The sequence below is a fragment of the Euwallacea similis genome, chromosome 12 (genome assembly GCF_039881205.1).
Source record: "Euwallacea similis isolate ESF13 chromosome 12, ESF131.1, whole genome shotgun sequence".
Lineage (NCBI taxonomy): Eukaryota > Metazoa > Arthropoda > Insecta > Coleoptera > Curculionidae > Euwallacea > Euwallacea similis.
In genome coordinates this window covers 2,913,651-2,935,287 of record NC_089620.1, presented here as the reverse complement: position 1 = coordinate 2,935,287, position 21,637 = coordinate 2,913,651, and the positions used below count along the sequence as shown (strand labels likewise).

The 21,637-nt window shown below is 35.1% G+C and overlaps 2 protein-coding genes across 5 annotated transcripts in view; one reads left to right on the top strand and one right to left on the bottom strand.

The window, feature by feature from the left end:
- Positions 1 to 21,637, bottom strand: part of LOC136412672 (leucine-rich repeat-containing protein 15-like) — a 133,238-nt gene that overhangs the window by 70,496 nt on the left and 41,105 nt on the right. The window lies entirely within an intron of this gene.
- The window catches only part of dati (datilografo), a 141,892-nt gene continuing 129,948 nt past the window's right edge, over positions 9,694 to 21,637 (top strand). For all 4 annotated transcript variants that reach the window (XM_066395852.1, XM_066395851.1, XM_066395853.1 and 1 more), the window contains exons 1-2: positions 9,694 to 9,779; positions 14,408 to 15,432. The gene's annotated coding sequence lies outside the window, so the exon portion shown is untranslated. The remainder of the gene's footprint in view (positions 9,780 to 14,407; positions 15,433 to 21,637) is intronic.

The following is a 21,637-nucleotide window of genomic DNA, read 5'->3' as shown; positions in this document are numbered from 1 at the left end:
TAAACATTTTTCATCAAGCTGAATGTATAATGCTTATCAATAAAATTTCCTCATACCTACATCGTCATTTAAAAATCCAAAAATAACAAAAAACAGATTTCCACAGACAAATATAAACCATACGTTAAATCCGGATCTTAATCCTCATAATGCGAGTTAAGACTGAGGAATACAACTGGCCATTACACACAACGTTACATACTTGGTTAATTGCCTGCATTAATGAGGATTACTTTTAATTGAGATATTCAGAGGGATTTTTTTCTATCAATTACCTCTGTTACTGTGTTCAGCTTCAAGTTGGTCTATGATTAAAAAGAATTTTTATCAGTCTGCCTTGGTAACTACTGAAATAATCTCCTCATATCATGAAAGGGAGAGCTCAAGAGAGATATCGCCTTTCCAGGTTTTCCACTGTTGTACCAGAGCAATAGTAGTCAGCAAAAGTCTTTTCCTACATAAATACAGGATGGGGTAATCTTAGTGACAATCGCGATATGTTATACGGAATTATGCTGAACTATGCTGCCATGATGTTGAATATTCAGAGTATTTAGATGCGGGAAAGCGTGCTGCATTTCCAATGGGAAATCGGAAGTACATCGACCATAGCAATATTTGGCCTTTTATTAATCTGCACCCTAAGCAAATACATGCGTCTCCTATGAATTGAGATTAGTGTGGGGAAAGTAGTACTTTATCGCTTGATGTGGGTGAGGTGAGAAATTGAGACATATCAGTCCCACAATTGTCGTTGTCGCTGGCCCTAAGGGTGAAACTGTGTTATTTTAAGTTAATCCTTCGTCTCTGAATTAGAGTTTATGAAAAGTCTATTTGGCCAAGTCCATTTGATCCTATGTCGCCCAAGGATTTTCCTCTCTGAGTAGATTTTTGCACCTATCATGCACTCTGCTAGCCGGATTTACACCGGATTTTCTAATGTGCTTTTCATTGATGAAGCTTTATTCTCTCGTAATTCCAGCACTCATTTTCACCCAAACCATGTTGGAGCTGCAGCGAATCCGGTTGCGCTCACTGAAAACCATCATTAAGCACTATTTTCTCTCAACAATTTGGTTGGAATTATCGGTGATTATCTTTTAGACCGTGCATTGCTCCTTAAGAACTTCATAGCGAACAGTACTAAAAGTATTTTGAATACGATCTTCGTGAACATTTAAGTGTTGATGATGGGTGATTATTTAAAGGTTAGAAAAAAATGTGGTTCATGTGTGATCACATCATCCACGTCGAGCATCGCCACAATTTAGTTTATTTGCGCATTAATTTCTGGATACCAACCCTGACCGTTAGATAGGAAGAGCAGGACCACATGTATGGCCTTCCAGATGACCCGATTTGAATCCTCTAGATAATTCCTTCTGAGGTCACTTGAAGTCGCCAGTTCATCACAGTTATATCACATGTTAATATAAACTTTTTATTTTAAAAGTTTTCAAAGATTCACCCCTTAAAGTTTGTCTACAAATTTAACTAACACCCGGTATTTACAAGGATTTTCATCTACGCCTATGGAGATGCAATTTTCCATTCCATCCTTTACGCGATGCACTCCTGTCGACTGCACAGAGTGTCCCGTAGTTGCGTATATTTATAATGGCCACTTCTGAAAATGTATAGTCCAGTATTGCCATGATGGGAATTCTGTTTTTATTAATGGGCTTTCAGAAATTTAACGTCATAATGAGATTGCGTGGAATTATACAATAGGAATTATTATCACATAATTTACATCACGGGAACTTTTCAGGTACCCCTGCGCATTTTATGAAAATTGTTAATTTTTTGCAGAATAATGAAGTGACCATCGGATCTCGCCCATCCATACAGGCGATCTCTTTAATTTCATCCATTGAATACAACAATGTAAAGAAAACTGTTGCAAGAAGTGTCACATTATTTTTATACAGTTTCACCTATTTAATAGTAAATGCGAAATCACCCGTTAGTGACACTTAAATCCCCCTACTTCTCACATTTCGAACTGGACTATATCACCCTCATATCGATTACATGTGAGGCCATCATATTAAGGGTAATTGTCGCTGTCATATGAGAAGTGAAAAATGCGTTTAGGCAAAACAGGGCTGTACAGTCCTTACTTTCGGTCCTGGGATTTTCCAGGACCGGAACAGATCAACTGCGAGTAATTTTGCACATCAAAGAGTGGCATCGGTGTTATTTAATGAAAGGTTAAAATAAAAGAAGGTCGACTGGGCCCATTATAATTTCCTAATGGCTTCTTTTCCTTCGCCATTGTTATTTTTGACGATGTCTTTCCTCGAACAATGCTTAATTTTAAATCGATAAGTCTCTTTGGTGTCTTTTATATAGATTCTTATAATTAGGTTTTTTGGGGCAGGTATCTATGGAGAGGACGAGAAAAGCAATTTTCCAAATTTATAATTAAATGTGGTTAAGAGCAGTTTAGATTTATATTTATAAGTCACATAAACAAAACCAATAATTTCTTAATTATGAAAAACGTTTAATGAGATAAAACCAAATGAACACTATTAATTCAATAATAATTGTGATCATGTGGCAAAAAATAAAACAATATTTAAGATTAATTACAATAAACGGAAGCACAGATCATTCGTGAATAATTTAAATTAAATAATTTATAATGGTAAAATAAAACCCAAATTAACCTGAACTAACCCGAAAAAAAAGAAGCAAAATCACAAAAACGTTTGCCGTTACTGCCCGATCTCTTAAACTTTCGTTCATAATTCAAATTCTGTTTGGTCTGAATATGGTGATGCACTGGAATAGATCTGCTATAGCGGAGAGAGAAAAAAATGGAATGCAGAAAGTAATCCTTAACGCTTACCAGCATCATCAAAAGCACCTGGATTATGAAATTCTACAGAGTGGAATCTTAGTATTTGTCTAAAAATTTTTCTGTAAAAAAAACTAAATTTTAGCTTAATCTAAAGTACTAATACTTTTTAACGCGCGTTTATCAGGTGCTTAAGCGAAATGAATTCTTAGATAAATCGCTCAAATCCTCTGTTCCTAAATAGTTATCTTAAATGAAATTTTGTCGCCCCCCGTTATGTATTAACGTGTTCCAGTAACCCCTTTGCCACTCTTTAAGAATTACATGGTAGGAACGTTTGTAATAAAATTATTTATGCAAAATATTTCAAAACCTTAAACGTTATGCTGCAACAGTTCCCAGTTTTTTTTAACTAACAAATGATTTTTTTTTCATATGCAGTTTTTTAGCAAAACTGACCAGAGGTTCCAATAACCCTTTTTGCATCATTTATGCTTAATACGGCATCAGAAATGCATTTTTGGTCTGTAGTACCCTGTTCCCATGGAGTTTTTCGGCACTTCCTGGTCCCCTCTGTTCTCGGTTCGATTTTTGTTTGATCATCCTAACATGTAATTTCAATTTTTGTCAAAATTATGTAACTAACTAACTAACATGTAATTCAATTTTCAATAACCAAGTTTGACATTAGGGATTCCCTGCTCTGAAACTACATTTTTTTCCATTTAATATTAAATTTTTATTTGCACCATTAGTTCTGCGACACCCTGTATAAAAACCGTAATTAAAGTATGTGGGTTATGGCTAGGTTAAGTCTCTTCAGTTTGATGTCCCATTTGTGTCGCCAGAAGGGCAATTTGCCTAGCTATGGCGTCGGAATCGAGGCCTAATGTGCGAAAATAATTATCAGAGTCAGTCGAGCCGATCAGATATCGATCGATCGATCTATGGTGAGCAATCAGTTAGCTGAGGCCAGCAACTATTGTACAGTTCTGTTCGCGATGTAATGGGATGGCCTTTGAGGATAAACAACATGTCTTTGATTACTTGAGGCAGGTCAGACACCTACATTGGATGTTTATTGAGTAACTATTTAGCGCTATGCAGTTTAATTATGTTTGCTTGGGGAGGGTCTAATATGTTAATTTCGTGATGTTTCCAGAAGGTATTACTTTGCCGGACACAGCACAATGCGTGCCGATAAAACTAAATATTTGCTGGTCTGTCTACTCTGGATTATAGTATAACGAGAGTGAAACTTTGACCATACTTCACATACATGATATGTATATTAGGCAATTCTAGTCAAGTGTGCGTGCAAGCTTAATTGAATTGGATTTATTGATTCCAGAAATTTCTTCTGAAAAGCTTCTCCATTTTTGATGTCTTTCCTAGTAATACGAAATTTTATTTGACATTTTATAAAAAATAAAAATTATAAAATTCTCGACCCTCATCACTGTATGCGTTGTGATGTTGCGATATTAATAAATTATGTAGTTATTATTCACCTTCGGGCAATCAACCAAACTACTTTTTATTCAAACACGTTTAAGAAGCATTTTTAACTTTAGTATTGCATTATAGATTACTTTAATTACATATACATAATTAATTAGTTTAATTTAACACACCAGCATCACGTTTTTTATCATAAAATCAGCAATGTGTTTAATAACAAATGTGCCGTAATGTGGTGGCAAAAGCGACAGAAGCAGTGGAAAGCTTGTCAGGGCAAGGGGACTGAATATGTCCACTTAATGTCACATGCATTCTCTATGTGGAAACATGACCATCAGTGGCGTTCAATCTATGTTGTTTCATATTCGTACTGTATTGCTGGCTCTTCTCCTAATAAATTTTGCAATATATTCTTAAGAAATTTGATATCCTTTAATAAAATAATGGTATATTATACAGGATCTTTTCTAACATATGAGAAGGTGATATTTAGGTAAAAATTGCGTAATTATTCATATGAATATAAGAGATACATTATAACATAACAAAATATTCTTCTTCTTCTTCTAAATGATTCTCGTGGAAAGGTTGAGCTTTATAAATTAATTTTGATTATTTTTCCAAATTTGGACACAGCGATATTAATTAAACTTGGGAAACAGGATCTACTTATGCAGGGACATTTTACAGCATTTTTTCTCATTTTCTCTTGTATCCGAAAAGAGAAAAATGTACAGTCCCCTTCTTTTCTTACTAAAACTTTTTAAGTAGGCGCAATTATTTATTCTTACAATAAATAATTTAGCGTTATTAAAAAATACAACTATTCATCATCAAAATCGAAATGTGCCTGCAGAGATTTATTGTAGCTCTCATAATCTTTCCAATTTTATTTCCCACAGTACAGGATACATCAAATTGCATTCGCATAGGTGGATCAAATAGGGGGGAGAGGGGTTGAGAGAATGCATTTCGTATCACAACACCACCAAAAAATTTTAACTTTTAAATCATGGATGAGTTCAGCGTTGACAAATTGCACATACTTTTAAATGTACATTACTATCCTTAAGGGTGATTACTCTTTTTGTCTGAAACGCATCTATATTTTACACCAAATTGTAAATACCCGATTGATCTCGAAATCAATGCATTCAAAATTAATGCACTTTCTATATTTGTTAGGTAATTAACTAATAAAATAATTTCCTTACACTTAAAGCGTGAGCTACATTCATGGTTAAATTATCCTTCATGGATCTTCTATTATAGCTTCATTTCCCACCACAAATGTTAAGGTCTCAAAATGTGTAAACTTATGACTTAAACTTAAGCTTAAATCTTGGAATAAAAATATTGTCATCATTAAAATACGTCATTGAATGAATTCTGGTCTTATTCCGGTTTTCCACACTAAATTTATCCTACCATTCAATAGGAAGATGATTTCGAATTATGGCCACGTCTAATAGTAAATTATCATCCTCGTCTGACTGAACCCCTATTTTTACCATTACAGTCACATGATAAAGTTCTTACAGAGTAGAGTAGTCAATACCATCGGTTATGATACATAATATGTGCGATATTTCTACAGGATAGAAGAAACTTCAAACGTTTTCCCGTATTGGAGACATCTACGATGAAATTTTTTCGTCCTTTGTGTACTCACTCTTCAGCGTTGGTTTACCGTCCTCACCAATTACAAAGGCATGCTGCCTAATCGTAAGATTCATCTAATCTACTAATTCTGCAGGATCTGTAGAAGGAAGTTGGTTTTACATACAAGAAAATGGCACCTTTCCTCTCTTCACACCAAGAGCGCAGGATATTAAGTTTTTTTCATCAGAAAAACGTTCTTGTTAAGGCATTTTTTGCAGGATACCCACCCACAAACTCAGCATAAGTCATAGATTTTTTCTTGAAGAAGGCAGTAGCGTGAAATTTTTTTTCTTTGACAATCTTAGACCGGTACTGTTGCTCACGCCACTGGTGAAACCAAAAATTATTTATTAAAGTATACTTATTTTGCGATAATTTATGAGCGGTTTGAGTTTAACATCACAATTCAAAAACACCCTATACACACGTGTATAGGTGCATGCAAAATTCTTGGTTCTTGGTTTATAATAGTACGTTAAGGTACAAGTGTCATAAAAGAGCATATTGCCACACGAATCCAAGTTTGGAAGATGATTAGCGAAGCGATGAGCTGGAAATGGATAAGTACACTATTAGTCTTATGAAACTTATGAAATATTTTGATATAAAAATTTAAAAATTATAAAACTATAATTATAAAACTGGAAAGTAACCATAAGTTTGAAACATTTAATAATTTTACGAATGTTAAAAGTCAGGTTAAAAGCATTATAAATATTGCAAAATAATTTGTGTTTCTACTCGTCATACTGTTAAATTTGCCATTTGAATTGTATAACTACAGCAGTACGATAATGTAGCTCATAATCAAACTGCTATGAGTATGGTAAAGTAGCCATAACTATTATCATTTAGAAAAACAATCCACACTTCACACTTACTCTCATTAGCGAATTTTATTGTATTAATTTATTCTTTAAAAAAATTACTAAAAAAAAATTATTTGTTCTTCCAACCTTAAACCAGTAAAACGAAATTAAAAACAGCCAGCGCATTGAGCTTTTAAATGGAAACGCATTTTGTCATAAATTATCCCCGGGTGCATTTCGAAGGCAATAATTGTTAAAAAACGTTTTAGCGTTTTTATCCCTGCACCACCAGAAATTTATTAATGAAATATTCCGGTGCATTTCTGTATTGCACCAAAATTTTCAGAACAATTGTTTTGCTGTGCATGTATTTTAGATGAATTAATGGAAAGAGTTATTCAAATGCACACGAACGAGAGGAAAAATGAGAGAATATAGTTGAAATATACTTCCGTAAATTTTTTGATTTTTGTTTAATTGGATTTCATAGCAGTGGGACAACACATTGCTGCCTTTAGCTGACAACAAAATGATAACATGAAATCATAAAATAACATAGAATATACTATATTATTTCCATAGGGCATGTCAAACAACCAAAAGAATCTTATAACTAATTTATTTCCATGTGAATTATAATATTTGAAAAAAGATAAAAATTATGTACCTCCCATTCTTACAAGGGAAGGGACCCAAGTGTCTTCCCGGATTTAACAACGTCTCATAATTTCTCACATTTAAAGAATATCAAAATTTTAAAAATCTCAAAATCTCTGATAAATTATGTTTCAAAAATCCCTGGCCGCTGGTCGCTGATCCCTTTAGCGGCTAACCTGTGGTAGCTACCTTCAATTAGTAAAATCTGGCAAAAAACTGAACCTTTCAAAAGATATATCCTAGTTATTCGTAGGTCCAGATTTACTACAATAATTTACCTTTTTACTTTACTAATGCGCATTTGGATATCTACATTTGTGGCAACAGCATGTAGTGGCGTAATCACACCATCGCAAGACGAAGGAGCCCACTGATGGAAAAGGCTCTTCATCGTTTTCGAAATCGAGAGCCGCAGGGGACGCAAAATTTGTAATTACACCGCTGGATCAAAGATCAAGAGTAAGATTAAGATTCGCGGTTTTGAAAAAAAGATATCAAGTCAAGATGTAGTTTATATTGGAGAAGAGGTGGCTCAACGAATTCAATCATTTCAATGGGTACCTTGTGTGGGTAGTCAGGGTCTACAGAACCCAGACTAATTCAGAAATTAACATGTGGCTGATATTTAAGAAGAAATAGCTCAGTATATGGGTTCTGTTGACCTCCACTACCCACGCAAAAGTTTAAATACTTAATTGATCAGTGCCGTGCAGATTCTGAGTTCTTACCTTTCTCTAAAGAAGGTCAATGGCAAATATCTGTTTTAAACCAAAATTTCATAACGTTGCTGAACCCATGCCAAGACTAAAATTGTGAGGGTAAAAACAATATCGAGGCTTATCGTATTGACGTTTGTCTTGGGCTCTCTTTATTTATCATAACTCATCATGCAAAACTTCGTATATTCCTCCCAATTTTCTTTGATATCTAGTTGATCTACTTCACTGGTGATCTCTCGTCTCGATTGTAAACTTTATGAAATTTGCACCGTCTTACACACCAATACCATATTTAGTCTTAGAGTATGTATCTCCACTCTGACAATATCGGCTTTTCACCAAAGTTAGCTTCTCTACTACTTCTCCCACTTCTTGCCAATTATGCATCAACGTCCTCATTAATATATTCCACAAGAAGTTGATGCCGCTTTATCTCTTCAGTATCAGTTAATAATAATGTGGAGAGAATAAATTGATCCTCCAGTCGCTACGTTGCTCAGGTTGGTTGCTAAGACTTTTGTTGATGAATTAAGCAGCAGGAATCAAGTTTGCAGTACCTAGAAAACGCTTGTCGCATAGCAGCTGATGAGTGGAAAAAGAAAGAGAAAAATCTATGAGTACATTGGATGGTCCAGTCTTAATTCTCTTAATTTTCAAAGGCACAATTTAAATTGACGTAAGTGGTCGAAAACACCTGGATGATTGAACAAAATTTGTTCTATGAGGTGATTTTCTGCAATCGCCAGAATTTCTCTCGGGAAGCCATCCGACCGTGATCTTTAAAACAGATCTATTAAAAAGTAACAGACAAACTCTTTATCTGCCATACACTAGATTCTGATCACATTTTTGTCTTCACACTTCGTCGTGAATTTCTTCTTATGCTTGGCCAAATTGTAAGCTTTAAACATAAAAATAGTACTAAAGAAAACATAACTTGAACTAACCAAAACGTGATCTTATCACATGTATAACGTTTGCAATTGTAGACGCAACTAACCAAGAAGAAACTATAAATTCAAAATGCTCTCAGCACAATGAGTTCCACGGGGACCCCATCACACTTTCCCCATCCCCAAAAACCCCATCCTCCGGACTCAGCCCCAACACACCCTCCAGCACAAGTCTACCCCTACAACCCTGAGAGAGAGAGAACGCATATAGAGACTAGTGCTATGGCCGATAGAGTGGGAAATGCACATTGCTGATGGGAAATTCGTGGAAATATCAATTCACGTCTTGATGAACCAACTCATTTTTCCAGATTTTTAATACCATTTGGTTAGGGAGGGTAGGAAGCTGCTATTATTGGTTTTGGCAGTCTTGAAGATTTCAATAGCGGTTAGGTTCTTCTTGGGGAGCAGGACAGTTCTGGGGAATTGCCCACATAGAAAATGCACTCCATGGGAGACAGACATAGTAAAGATAGCCAGATGCAGCGATAGAGAGGACAGAGGCCCCCCTTTTAGCAAGCTCGGACTGCACAACGCGCATAGCCGATTTGTTATATACTTTACTTATATACTGGAAATTCGGGGTTTCAAAATTTCAGGGATGTGAATTTTCAGTATCTAGCTAACTGCGAAAAGAACCCCTTCACAAAATCCCCTCAACCTGTCTATACCTACAGTTTTTCTATTGGAAAAAGTTTTATACCGGATAAAAGTGAGTTTTTTACATTATTTACTATGAATGGATATTTTTGTCCCAAAAATTTAAGTTAGTACCTTCGATAGATGGATTATGAACTTTGGTCAGGTTTGATTGAATATAAGTGCATCCCTTTCTATATTTTAGGCATTTTTATCATTTCATAACATGCCCCTGCATGCTTAGGAGCACAGATTGCAATACCCGACGATCTTTTTCAATACATGATATTATGTCAGAGGCACTTGTGAGCCACTTAATGATTGATAAAAATCTGTTGGGTTTGGTAGGAAATGCTTTTTTTCATCCAATTGATTCCATTGGTACATTTTTAAGGTAGAGTCATGGTTTTACTTTTATCATTGCCAACAGCACACAAAAACGCGATCACATTTACCATTTATTACATATTATTAAAGTAGATTTTCTCTTACCAACACCATGTATGTATGGTTCTAACATGGATATGTTAAGCAATACATTTGATTTTAAACAAGTTTTTAACATTTAACTGCAAAGCTAAATCAAATTCTCTTCACATCATCGGTTGGAGCATGCTTGAGGCTTGTTTAAACATTTTCCACATCGTTACTTCTGCTTAGGCCCATTTTTGTATTTACTCATCTCCTCACGCATTTTTATTGCTTATTTGTTATTCATAAATATTTTCCTCTCTTCTCCACGATTCGATTTTCACTATGCTTCTCTATAGGTTGTTAAAAATCGCATGGACATATTTCAGGAAGTGAAAAAAAGTATTTCAGGAGAAACGTTACTAAAAACTAACGTAAATGTATGTGACTTATTAAGTATTGTATTTTATAACTCCTTCGGCTTCCGAGATATTCATCGGCATATGCACTTCTCTAGAATCTTCAAGATAAGTTCTAATTATACCCACCTTCTTTGGTATACATCGGTATACGTGGCTTATTAGATATAAGTTGGAGCATCAAAATTCATCCAGTACAGATAAGCTAATTGAGCAGTTTCACCTGGATCAATTGAGTTCTCAAACCCGAACTCTTCAGGGACAAGGAGACGTATAATATTCAGCATTATGTGCATTTTCAGACCAGTTTTTTGCATAATTAGAGAGCCCAAGGCCTCCGCTCCAGATGTAACAATTTTCTCTTCCCAGGGAGAAATAATCACTTCCGACCATCTATACATATTTTGTTCTGAGACTCTTCTTCTCAAGCCTCAGCTATTCTACTTTGAATGTCGGTGTTATTTCGCAGACTGATGAGTAAAAAGTCCTGAACTTGCAGTCTTGCTTGGTGCACAAAATGGCACATCCATACCAAATATACGAAAGCAAGACCTAGACTACCTATGAAAGAACAAGACCAAGACCAATCTTGCAAGACGGCAAGAAATACCAGACTCGTTTGTAAAAGGCTTGCACTTTTAAAACACGAAGCTCTAACTTCAGATTTAATAAATTCGCATTTCAAGTGATGAGGAGATCACGATATGCATCAATATTTCTGAGTTTGGACGAGTCTTTGTGTGTTTAGATCTAACTGAGGGCTAATGTGCCTGGTCTCTGTATTTGGCCTGATAAGTTCCAACTGCACCGAAATCAGTAGCGACCTGGTCAGAGATTCTGTGTGATCACTTCAATGTCGTTTTTCAACGTGGGAGTGTAATCTGTTCTGATAATCATGAAAGTTAGTCGAATTTCTTTAATTTCAAGTATTTACTCAAAAATTCCTTTGGAAAACAGTATAGTTCAATGCAGATAAGGGAGCCACCCTCGGATAGTACTTGTTTCTGTTCATTTCCATCGCAACGAAGCTTCATCAAAGCTATTGCTAAAGCTGCACTTGGGTCATCCAGCATGGAAGAAAATTAGTTTCAAAAACACGTGTATAAAACTAAAAATTAACAGATTGTTTTTGCGCTATTTGCAAAATGACAAAACTAGCAAAAGTCTTGCAGAACCAAGACTTTATCGACAAGCCCAAGATAATGTTTGATTTTGCGAAACCAAGAGTTCCAATAAAAAGCAAGGCCAGGGCCAGTCTCTTGGTCTGATCTTGTGTTGCTCGTCACTAGTTTTACAGAATTCGTTAATTTCGAATTAAATTCGATATTAAAAAAAAAAAACCCTCCCATACTCTTAGAGCAAAGAGCGACCATGTCGCTACGAAGAAAATACTACTGAATTAATTTTCACTTGCAAATGCAACCCTTTTGAATTTACTCTCCTTCAACAGAAGTTTTATCCTCTGCCTTCACTCCCCTAATACCATTACCGTTGTGAGTTCTCATCTAAGATTTCAAATCTTATACATCTACACTTAATATACACATGGGCTATTAGACAAATATCTTCTAATTCACTGATTCCTTAGGGCCATATTATTAATATGCTATTAACTTTAGCATCTCGATAGAAACCAGGAATCTGACCAACACCCAGGCTGTATGGTAATTCCTTGTAGTTAAAGTCAACGTCTGCAGTTAGAGTTAACCTCACACTCATAATTTGGCCCTTAGTGATTTCTGCCTCCACCTGCACTTTTCTTATCTCCAAATTTTTGCGCACTTTTTGAGATCTCAGACTTCTCCTATAAATCTTCTTGCTTACTTAGAGAAGCTTTTAAGTGTGTTTTAATGCGTTCTAGAACGTATACCGAGTGCATCCCACGAGTAAATCAAGTTATTCACAGTGTTTATCCCTCATTTAGTTTATAAAGCAGCCGACTCACCGCCGTTCACCCGACAACGACTGTGAATACGCCTCTAAGTCTCTTAGCTGAAAAGTATACGTTTTCGAGAATAAGTTTCCGTTTAAACTTGAAGTTGAATTTCTGTGTTTTCTGGAGGAGTTTCTTTGGGGAGATAGGAAAAAGCAGCAACAACTACTTTGAGAGCAACTACCTTTACAGATAAATTCCTAGGATTCGTCCTCCACTGATCAAGTATAGGGAGTTCTTCAACGCGCGAATGTAGTCTCCTTTGCGGTTAGTGAAACTGCCCAGATGTCAAGTACTTCTCTTAAGAGAAATTATTGAGAAAAATAGTGTAGATCAATTTTAATAGAGATATTATCACCCAAAGGAGTTGTTTCTAGTTACATCTTCCTCAACCACTCCCTAAACGAGGCCATTTACCTACAGCCGCCTGATGAGGGCGAGCAATCATGAAACTAGTAGCGGCCTGGCCTGGAATTCTGACGTGTCCACTGATGCTTTGTGAAACTTTTGCCACACTTTGGGAGGATGGATAAATGACCCCGACTTTCTGATGGTGAAGGTTTAAAACTGGATGCTAACACTGACAAAGGCCAATATTACTAACAACTGACGAAAGAAAAACATGTCGGACCCAAAAAATATGTGATACGGTTAGATGAAATGAAATGTGGAGAAAGATAACATGAGAGAGGAAAAAAGGTTGACTAAGTGCCATGAAATATCTAGTTTGATTTTTGGTATGTTAGACTAACTAAAAAATATCTCAAAGATGATTAAAAAGGCCACATACGAATTTGGACGCTAACCTTTCACAACGCGAGGCATTCCTGATTAACCTTAGCAAAACTGTTCTTTAATCAACGTATCATGGACAAATGTGTAGTGGAAAAAGGAATTTCCAGATTTACGATTGCTTGCAAATTTCATGGGAATTGCTTTACAATAATAATTCACCATTAAGATCATTCAATACCCACATTATTATCATTTTTACTGCTATGTGGCGCGTTTCCGATAGATATGCATGGAGATAGCCAATATGGTAATAGATAGATGAGATCTGATTTTATGACACAGAATTCAACAGTGTCATTCATTTTCTTCCATATCGAATGGTTGAGCCACGATAAATGGAATTTTCTGAAACCTATTAATGAGAGAATTTAAAACAGTTAATAATTTATAGGGTATTCCATTAAAAAATTGAACTCTGCATCACGATCTAAAAGTCGTTATCCATAGACAAAGTTCGAGCAGGCCATTGAATTCCAACTGAAATTCTTTAAAAAAATCACCATTGGACCTTTCGTTTTATCTTTTATAATAATAGAAATACGGTTCCACATTGAAGGTTTTTCAAAAACGCCCTGTATGTCAAAGATGAGTTAGCTGTGACATAATGATGCAATAAATTGTCCCGTGAAAATCGGACCCGAAAATCTATTACCATTTTGCCAATATCCCATAAATCCGCTGAATGGGCAGCGCCCTGTACAGAGTGATTCGCTACGTTTGGCCAAATGAATATTTCCGTTACTATTAATTCCAGGGAAACCTTGAAATTAGAAAAGTTTCATTTTTCCCTCCAACTCGTCAAAACCTGCTATGAAATTGTTCAAATGAGCATCACAAATCCGTTAAAGCAACGCCGCTTTGGTTCTCTTAAGTTTGAATCGTTTTACAGAAGTGGAGATATCTCTTTTCCCTGATTTATATGTATATTTACTCTTATATTTATCTCTAGCCGTTTCTCAGATATTTGAACCTAAATCTGGGTAATCAGGAAAAATGTTACAATTTGTGTAGGGAAAGTAATAGTAGATTCCGTCCTGAGACGCGAACTTAATGATGAGCAACGGCAAATGTTACCTTACTGTTTGAGCTTTTTTATTGTTGTTTGTAAGAGAAAATGATTAATGTAAGTTGTCTTCTTTTCAGAATTCATCACTCGTCGATAGTCAATCAAAGTGTTCCCTCCAAATTTCGGCTGAAGAAAACTACTACTACAATACCACAAAATACATATACCAGATGTCCCCTAACCTATTCGCAGTGAGCTATTCATACTACCTGAAGGATATTGAGGACTTAAGTTAAAAACCAATTTCTCAGGATCCGTTTCGTTGATTTCGCGTTAATAAGGGCGTATTTCCACATAAACATTTTTCACTGATACCATCACAATTTTACATTTTACATTATCGTTTAACATTAAAGTTAGCATATTGAAGGGCTGTTTCGGGCAACGTGAAAAACATCACAACAGACTCAATAATTTAACTTTAATATTTCCACGTCTCTGTTTTTTAGGGCTTCACTGATTTGGATTTAGTAGTTTAGAGTTATACCACATATTAACAGGGCAATATTAGTATAACAAACGGGCTAGTTTTATTCTCATACAGATACAATAAACCAGACAAGTTTTTAATCGGTTAAAGTTCAAGTTTTCGACAATTAATTCCAGAGTTATCAAACGTTCAGTTTAAAAGTTTTCAAGGAAACAAAAATCTGTGATCATATACGAAGAATTCTTATTCTTTGCCACTTCAGGAATAAATAAAAACCTATTTACCAATTATTTTAAAAGAAAAAAACTGCTTGAAAAAGTATTTTTCCAAGATTTCGACTTATGTGCCTTAGAGTGTCGGCCTTAAAGTAACTTACCTTAGTAACTTTGTATATTATTAAAAAAAACATATTGAAAAAGACGAAACATAAATTTTTCTCTCGTGTTAGTACAAAAGACATCTAAATTTTAAGTCGTGTTATATAAATAATAGGAATTGTAAAAATATTAACACCTGTACAAATTACACCCAACTGTGACACCATACCGATAACCATAATTTACTTATACACTACGTATACCGGGAGACGCGAAAGTGTCTTTACTCGCGATCGTGACAATATCTCGCGTAGTCAAGGAAGAAGACTTGGGAACTCCAAAGCACAACATACCGGTGAGTTATGTGTATGTTTCAGAATAGCCAGCTTAGTATTCTCACACTTTCACATTTACTTTGTTACACACAAATTCTGCTCTATCATTTTAGTTATTTTCATCGTATTGCCCAAATAAGTATGAGTAAAAAAAGTCGAAAATTACCTGCATATGGAAAGTGCTTGCTGATCGGTGATAATGCTAAGAATGCGGAAGCACTGAGACGACGACGTATCTCATTAAGCACAAAAAAGCATATTGAGGATGATGGAAATAGTCAGAACATCAAAACCGACAAATGCTAAAAATTTTGAAAAAAAAAATGAGTGCAAAAATTTTATCTTGAACTGAAGGAACGTTCTGATCAATTAGTAGTCGGGAAAAACGAATGAAAGATGGCCACAGCACGGTGAACTACTTTGACCATTGTATTGGTGAATTAGACAAAATATGTACCAATAGCATAGCTACGTTCTGCGCATCTCCAAAAGAGCAAAAAGACGTTAATTTCGATAATAGTATGATTAAAACATTCACGAAGTATCAAAAACATCAAGAAACGGCATCGTGAAATAATGTGCGAAAGTGGCTTTACCGCACTCTTTTGCTGGCCGAACAACGCGAAGTGAGAGCGGTTCACAATCACAGTACGGTAAAGTCTCATTTTTTCCGCTATTCACTAATATAATACGACCTATGAACTATAGTATGACGATATTTTCTAAATTACACTTGACAAATCTATAGTACCTACTAAATTACATATGATACTTCTTGCCTCTCAACTGATTATCTTCAACTATAATAATTGCCGTTTCCACAACGTTTTCGACAACTTATAGCGTGAAAATCATTTTGCCAAAGTATCAATTATTCTTATACAGGATGTTCAAAAATAATAATATAACACCTCACGAAGGAGAGATGGAATTGCGCACTATTTTCAGTTAAAACTAACCGAAAATAGCACACACCTGAGCTAACCTCCATATTCTACATAGGTTCGCAAGCAGAGTTTAAGCCTAATAGTGGCTTAAATTCGCACTTCTACATGTGAAAGTGTCAACTTGAGCCACGCGGGTGCTCTAACGGAGAATATGGGAGTAACGGCTCAGGCGAGAACCTTGGTTAAAGGTTCGGTGACGAATTTATTATCGTGTTCAGAATTTAGGGAAAAAACAATGAGGAAAACGAGAATTAACAGTTAACTAAAATGTACGAAATGGGAGCATGTAAAATGTGGGAGAATATGTAAAATGTGTGAAAATCCCTACAAATTCCTCTTCTTAATACGATGTTCGGGTTTAGTGGCACCGAGCTTAAGCCATGATTCAATAATTCGGCCTTTTAGTGTTATGAGTTTAAATTAATTTTATATATTCGAGGTGAAAACTATCTCTGGCAATTGTAGGGGTTAACTAGATGTAGGATGAAATTTGGTACGTAGGCGTAAAAGCATTATTTGCCTCAAACAGTCACTTCGGCCATGTTCCTGTATGGTACTTTTCAGAAATTAAGGGAAACATTTTATTATTAAATGGAATTACGACGTTTTTATTTTAATTTTGGATATTGGCAAATGCAGTATGATCTCGTATTAAAGTTAAGTTAAATTTCTCGACCGAACTTGATGCGACTGATAACACTATCTAGTACACAACTTTTAGATTTAACTTTTTAATTTAGTCTGAGGTTCAGAGAGTGAGCGTGAAGTCCAGAGGTTCCTCTGGATCTCGTGACTCTGGGAAGAGCAGTTCCTGGAAAGAAATTTCAATACCTGGCACCAAGCAGCGTAACACAATATTTATTTACAAAAATGGCATATGAATTATTTTTAACACTATTTGCTATCCTCATTTCCTGGCCCATTTTAACTCTAGAATTGTCTCGCACGTTTAGCATAAGGTTTCTTTGGTTTCTTCTATCCGCTCTTTTCTATAAAATACGCCCTTAGCAGTTTTAGAGCTTAAATTCTTCACGTTCTTGGCAAGAAACTAACGTTGATATGACGTTAGTTGATTCACGTCAAACAAACGTTTTAAAATGACTGATATCAAATCAAGAAACTTCATTATAGAATTATTTAGAATCATAGATACATATTATGGTTAGTGTAGAAAGTTTACAAAGTTTCGCTGCTGTCTCGAGATTATAACCTCGACGCTCCGCGTCTCGGTGAACTATCCATCATATCTCTCGACAGCAATGAAATCCTATCCATCTCGCCATGCAATTACTATAATATGTTTCATACGGTACTTATTCGAATACGTATGCACGTATTTGGTATTACTCAGAAATGAGAATGCTCTTACGGTTTATTTAAAAATTTACGTTACCGATTTTTTCAGTTCGGCTTCGTCGTTTCGAGTTAGTTCAAGTCAATTCAGGTTAGTTCAGGTTAGTTCAGGTTAGCCAGGTTGTTGCGCGAGTCAGCACTTTTTGCTTCGCTCGAGGCAAAGCTTATTTGTCCGTAGAATTTTCCAATTTTTCTGAGCGTACTTATGAATTTTGCTATAGGAATTAAATTTCATAATCTAGGATGAAATTTCACTGAAATTATAATTAAGTGTGCAGGTATAAATTTCCAGAAATGCATTTTAGCACTAAACCCTGAGTCCCATAGGATTGGTTAAATCAAATTTTCGATATCAATTACAGCAGCATTTTTCCGTTGCGAACTAAAAGTTATCGGAAAATTGAATCTCGTCACTCCCAAAAGTTTTGGCATGCGCAGATCGCTCGCAATCTAAGCCCAGAAATCCGAAAAATCCCAAAAAACAGTCTCATTTCAATATATTAAAACAAATGACCGCCGTTCAGCCAGCACCGTCCAGAGGCCTATGTAAAGCCCAAATCCAAAATGGCCGCTTGTATATAACGCTGCATCTGTGACGTGGCGCGATGGTGGGGCGCCAATGACGGCGTTGCAATTTAGCCGGCCATTTTTATAAATATAAAATTTATTGTCAAACCACGCCCTTTAATTTGTAGTTGAGTATTGATGTTAGGCCGTTTTGAAAAATGCTGAATATGTAATTCGAAATTGGGCAAATAGCGCTCGCCAGACCCATTTGCTACTGTATTGATCGCTGTTTGCGTTGCATTTATTTATGTAAATACATATTTTATTTAAATTGGTGGATATTTGAATTTACATCTCTGCTAGCAACAATGTTTTGTTCCACATGAAATTGTTCATTTGTTTGGGGAAAAAAATTGTCAATGGAGAAAATATGGGTTTTCCGCATTTGCTGATGCAACTAAAGCATTTTAAAGCGCATTATGAATACTTTGAAGTTTTAATCTGCAGTGAGAGCTGAAATGATATTAACCATCGGTAAACATTATAATCTACTTCTACATTCACTCTAAGTTGCAATTATTGCTATTCAAAATCATAATTAACATTCAAAGTACGTCTGAATGAAAGACATAAAATGAGTCTGTTAAATAGGTAACATTCCATAGTCATCAAGAACACGCAATCTTGGTCAGCCTTTAGAGTTGAAGTTCTTCTATAGCGGCCACCGGACATGCCTACCGTCCTCATGCCCAAATACTCTTCAATCAATTAACATAATTTAATTGTTAGTAATTTTAGTAGTTTTTTAATCGGATTTAAAAAAAAAGAAAAAGTCGCAAATCGTTATGTTTACTGTATGCACTATATCTGTAAAGGAATAAATAGGGAAAATTGTGAGGCAAAGTAAATACCTACATGATATTCATCGAAAATTGAAAATGATAGACAACAATCTGCAATAGATGTCAATCAAACCAAATCGAATTCAGCAATTAAAATTGAATGTCTATTTCATTGGAATTTACTACTCATTAATGTAGAACACATTTACCTAGTTCTGCAAATTCTTCCAAAACATATTTTCAGCTTCTACATGGAAGTTATGTGTCGATTTGTATTAGTGGAATAATTCTTATTGCTGAAGTCCAATTAATGAAGTAATACGTTTATGATTCCACTGTCTGTTTTGATCATTCCCACGTATTTTGCCACACAAAGCATTCTATCAAGAATTGAGAAATTCCCTTTAGAATGGAGGAAATAAATGTTTAAAAATCAACATCAACGGTGTTAGAAAACTATTTTTGAGAAAGGCAAATCCGTGAAAATAGCCAACTCCTTTTGCTTGTTTTACGAAAGAGAATATTTACGTCCACTGAGCTCTTAATACTTACTTTAGGTACCTCCCTTCCAAAAACCTCCCATGCACTCGTAGGGAAAGGACAAAGTAAACGATGTCTTGATTTGATACTTTTGCAAGTTTCTTGGCCATCAGTTTAGGAAAAAAGTAAGCAAAATATCGTGTACCTGACTTTCAAAGAAGTGGAAACACCCACAAATAAAAGTTTGTAAAAATTAAAAAATTTTAAAAAACGCAAATTAAAAATAAGCGGCAGTGATATGTAAACCGATTCACTCACCTGGTACATTTCTGACAATATGGTGAATAGACGACAATTACTTGGTACTACCTTGCACCTTACCAATACTGACTAAACTAATACTAAAGAAATTAAACATTTATTATTAATTTTTGGTTTTAAATATTGACTTACCAGTAATTTCCTTTAACGTCTGATTAGATAACTATCAAGCCCAGTCATCTCAAAAGCTGAAACTTAGAATTAAATTAGTTCGGGTTAAGTTTATCGCTATAAGAAACAAAGAAAAGAGGTAAAAATCGGGTTCCCTACGACTCTCTAAGGAATTAAACATAAGAAATGAAAATAGCAGTTGCGGAAAAAATGCTAAATAACACACGTAGATGTTAGAAAAACACATGAATGGTGGGCACAGTGAAATGAATTACTTCGATTTTATTTAAGGCCAGTTACAGGTGACATGTTAGGAATAGAAAAATAATTTAAAAAAAATAGTACTCTCGTTCTAAGTACTTTATGAAGTTCCGGTTTTGCAAACTTCTAATAACTTCGCCAGCAGGACCCTTTTCATGGAAATGGAGAAATTGACCGATGCTCTATTTTGCCGGCAAAGTCGCCAGGACTGAAAAATCGAATTTTGAATTTGGGTAAACTGTTAAGGGTAATTTTTACAAAAGTGTTGTAATTTATTCTTCTTAATTACTAACGTAACAAAAAAATAATTGTTATAGTTAATTTTGAATTAACATTTTTTAAAATATATTACATATAAATTATAACATACTTAAGACTAACTAGCTGTGCCCATTGTACAGTACTCTGCGTTACGTAAGTATACTAATCAGTAGCGCGTACTACAGCGAACAATACCACAAACTAAGGCAGCATGGGTAGTTCCACTAGTCGACACTAGATGTTCCTACATTATTAAAATTATGAATTAAGGATGATGGATAGTGTCGAAAGTAAAAGGGTTTGAAAAATATAATTTTCCACACTAGTGCAGTTATAGTCATTTTTGTCCTTAGCGTGAGAAACACTGATTAAACTACAAAGTTTTTTCATGAAGCATAAAAAATTCATTGAATCGCCACAGTGATCTTTTGCATTCGAACTGCATACAATAGTTACTTTACAACCGATGTTACTTGGATATAAAATGTCATAAAAGTAAAATTTAAATGCATCTTCATGTCCTCAAAATAACAATGTGCGTAATAGTCACTTCTCCTTTTACTTTACTTCGCACGCGCTGCTATGAACTAAATGAAAAAATAGAAACGGTTAAAACTTATGCTCCTTTAGGCATTCGTGATTGTACGCAAAACTTAATATACAAGATGTCTTCAAAAAGGAAGCTAATCCTAGCTTATTTGTAAATTTACCCCCAGAAAAACTTTTCTGGGAAAAAATTTATTTTCTCTATTAGTACATAGCAGACATTCTTCTATTTGGCCCTTGGCATATGACATCGAAATAGAACATTTCTCACATTGCTCGGAAAAAAACTCGAGATATGTTAGATCAGGAAATCTTGACGGCCATTCTATTGAAACTTTCAGCATTCCGAAAGGGCGTAATTATTGATTTGCTGAATCGGATAAAGTATCATAAAACTATTGTTAAATATATGAATAAATATAGTTTACTGCTGGCAACCATCTCATATTGACAGCAACGTATTTTTTACTCGACACTCTGCTTATCAGTACTTAAATTTGTTTGTGTTCAGTCCCATCTAATATGAAAGTAGAATCATCATTAAAACAAATTACTTTTATCTACACATAACCATTATGCAACGATTCCGTAATTTC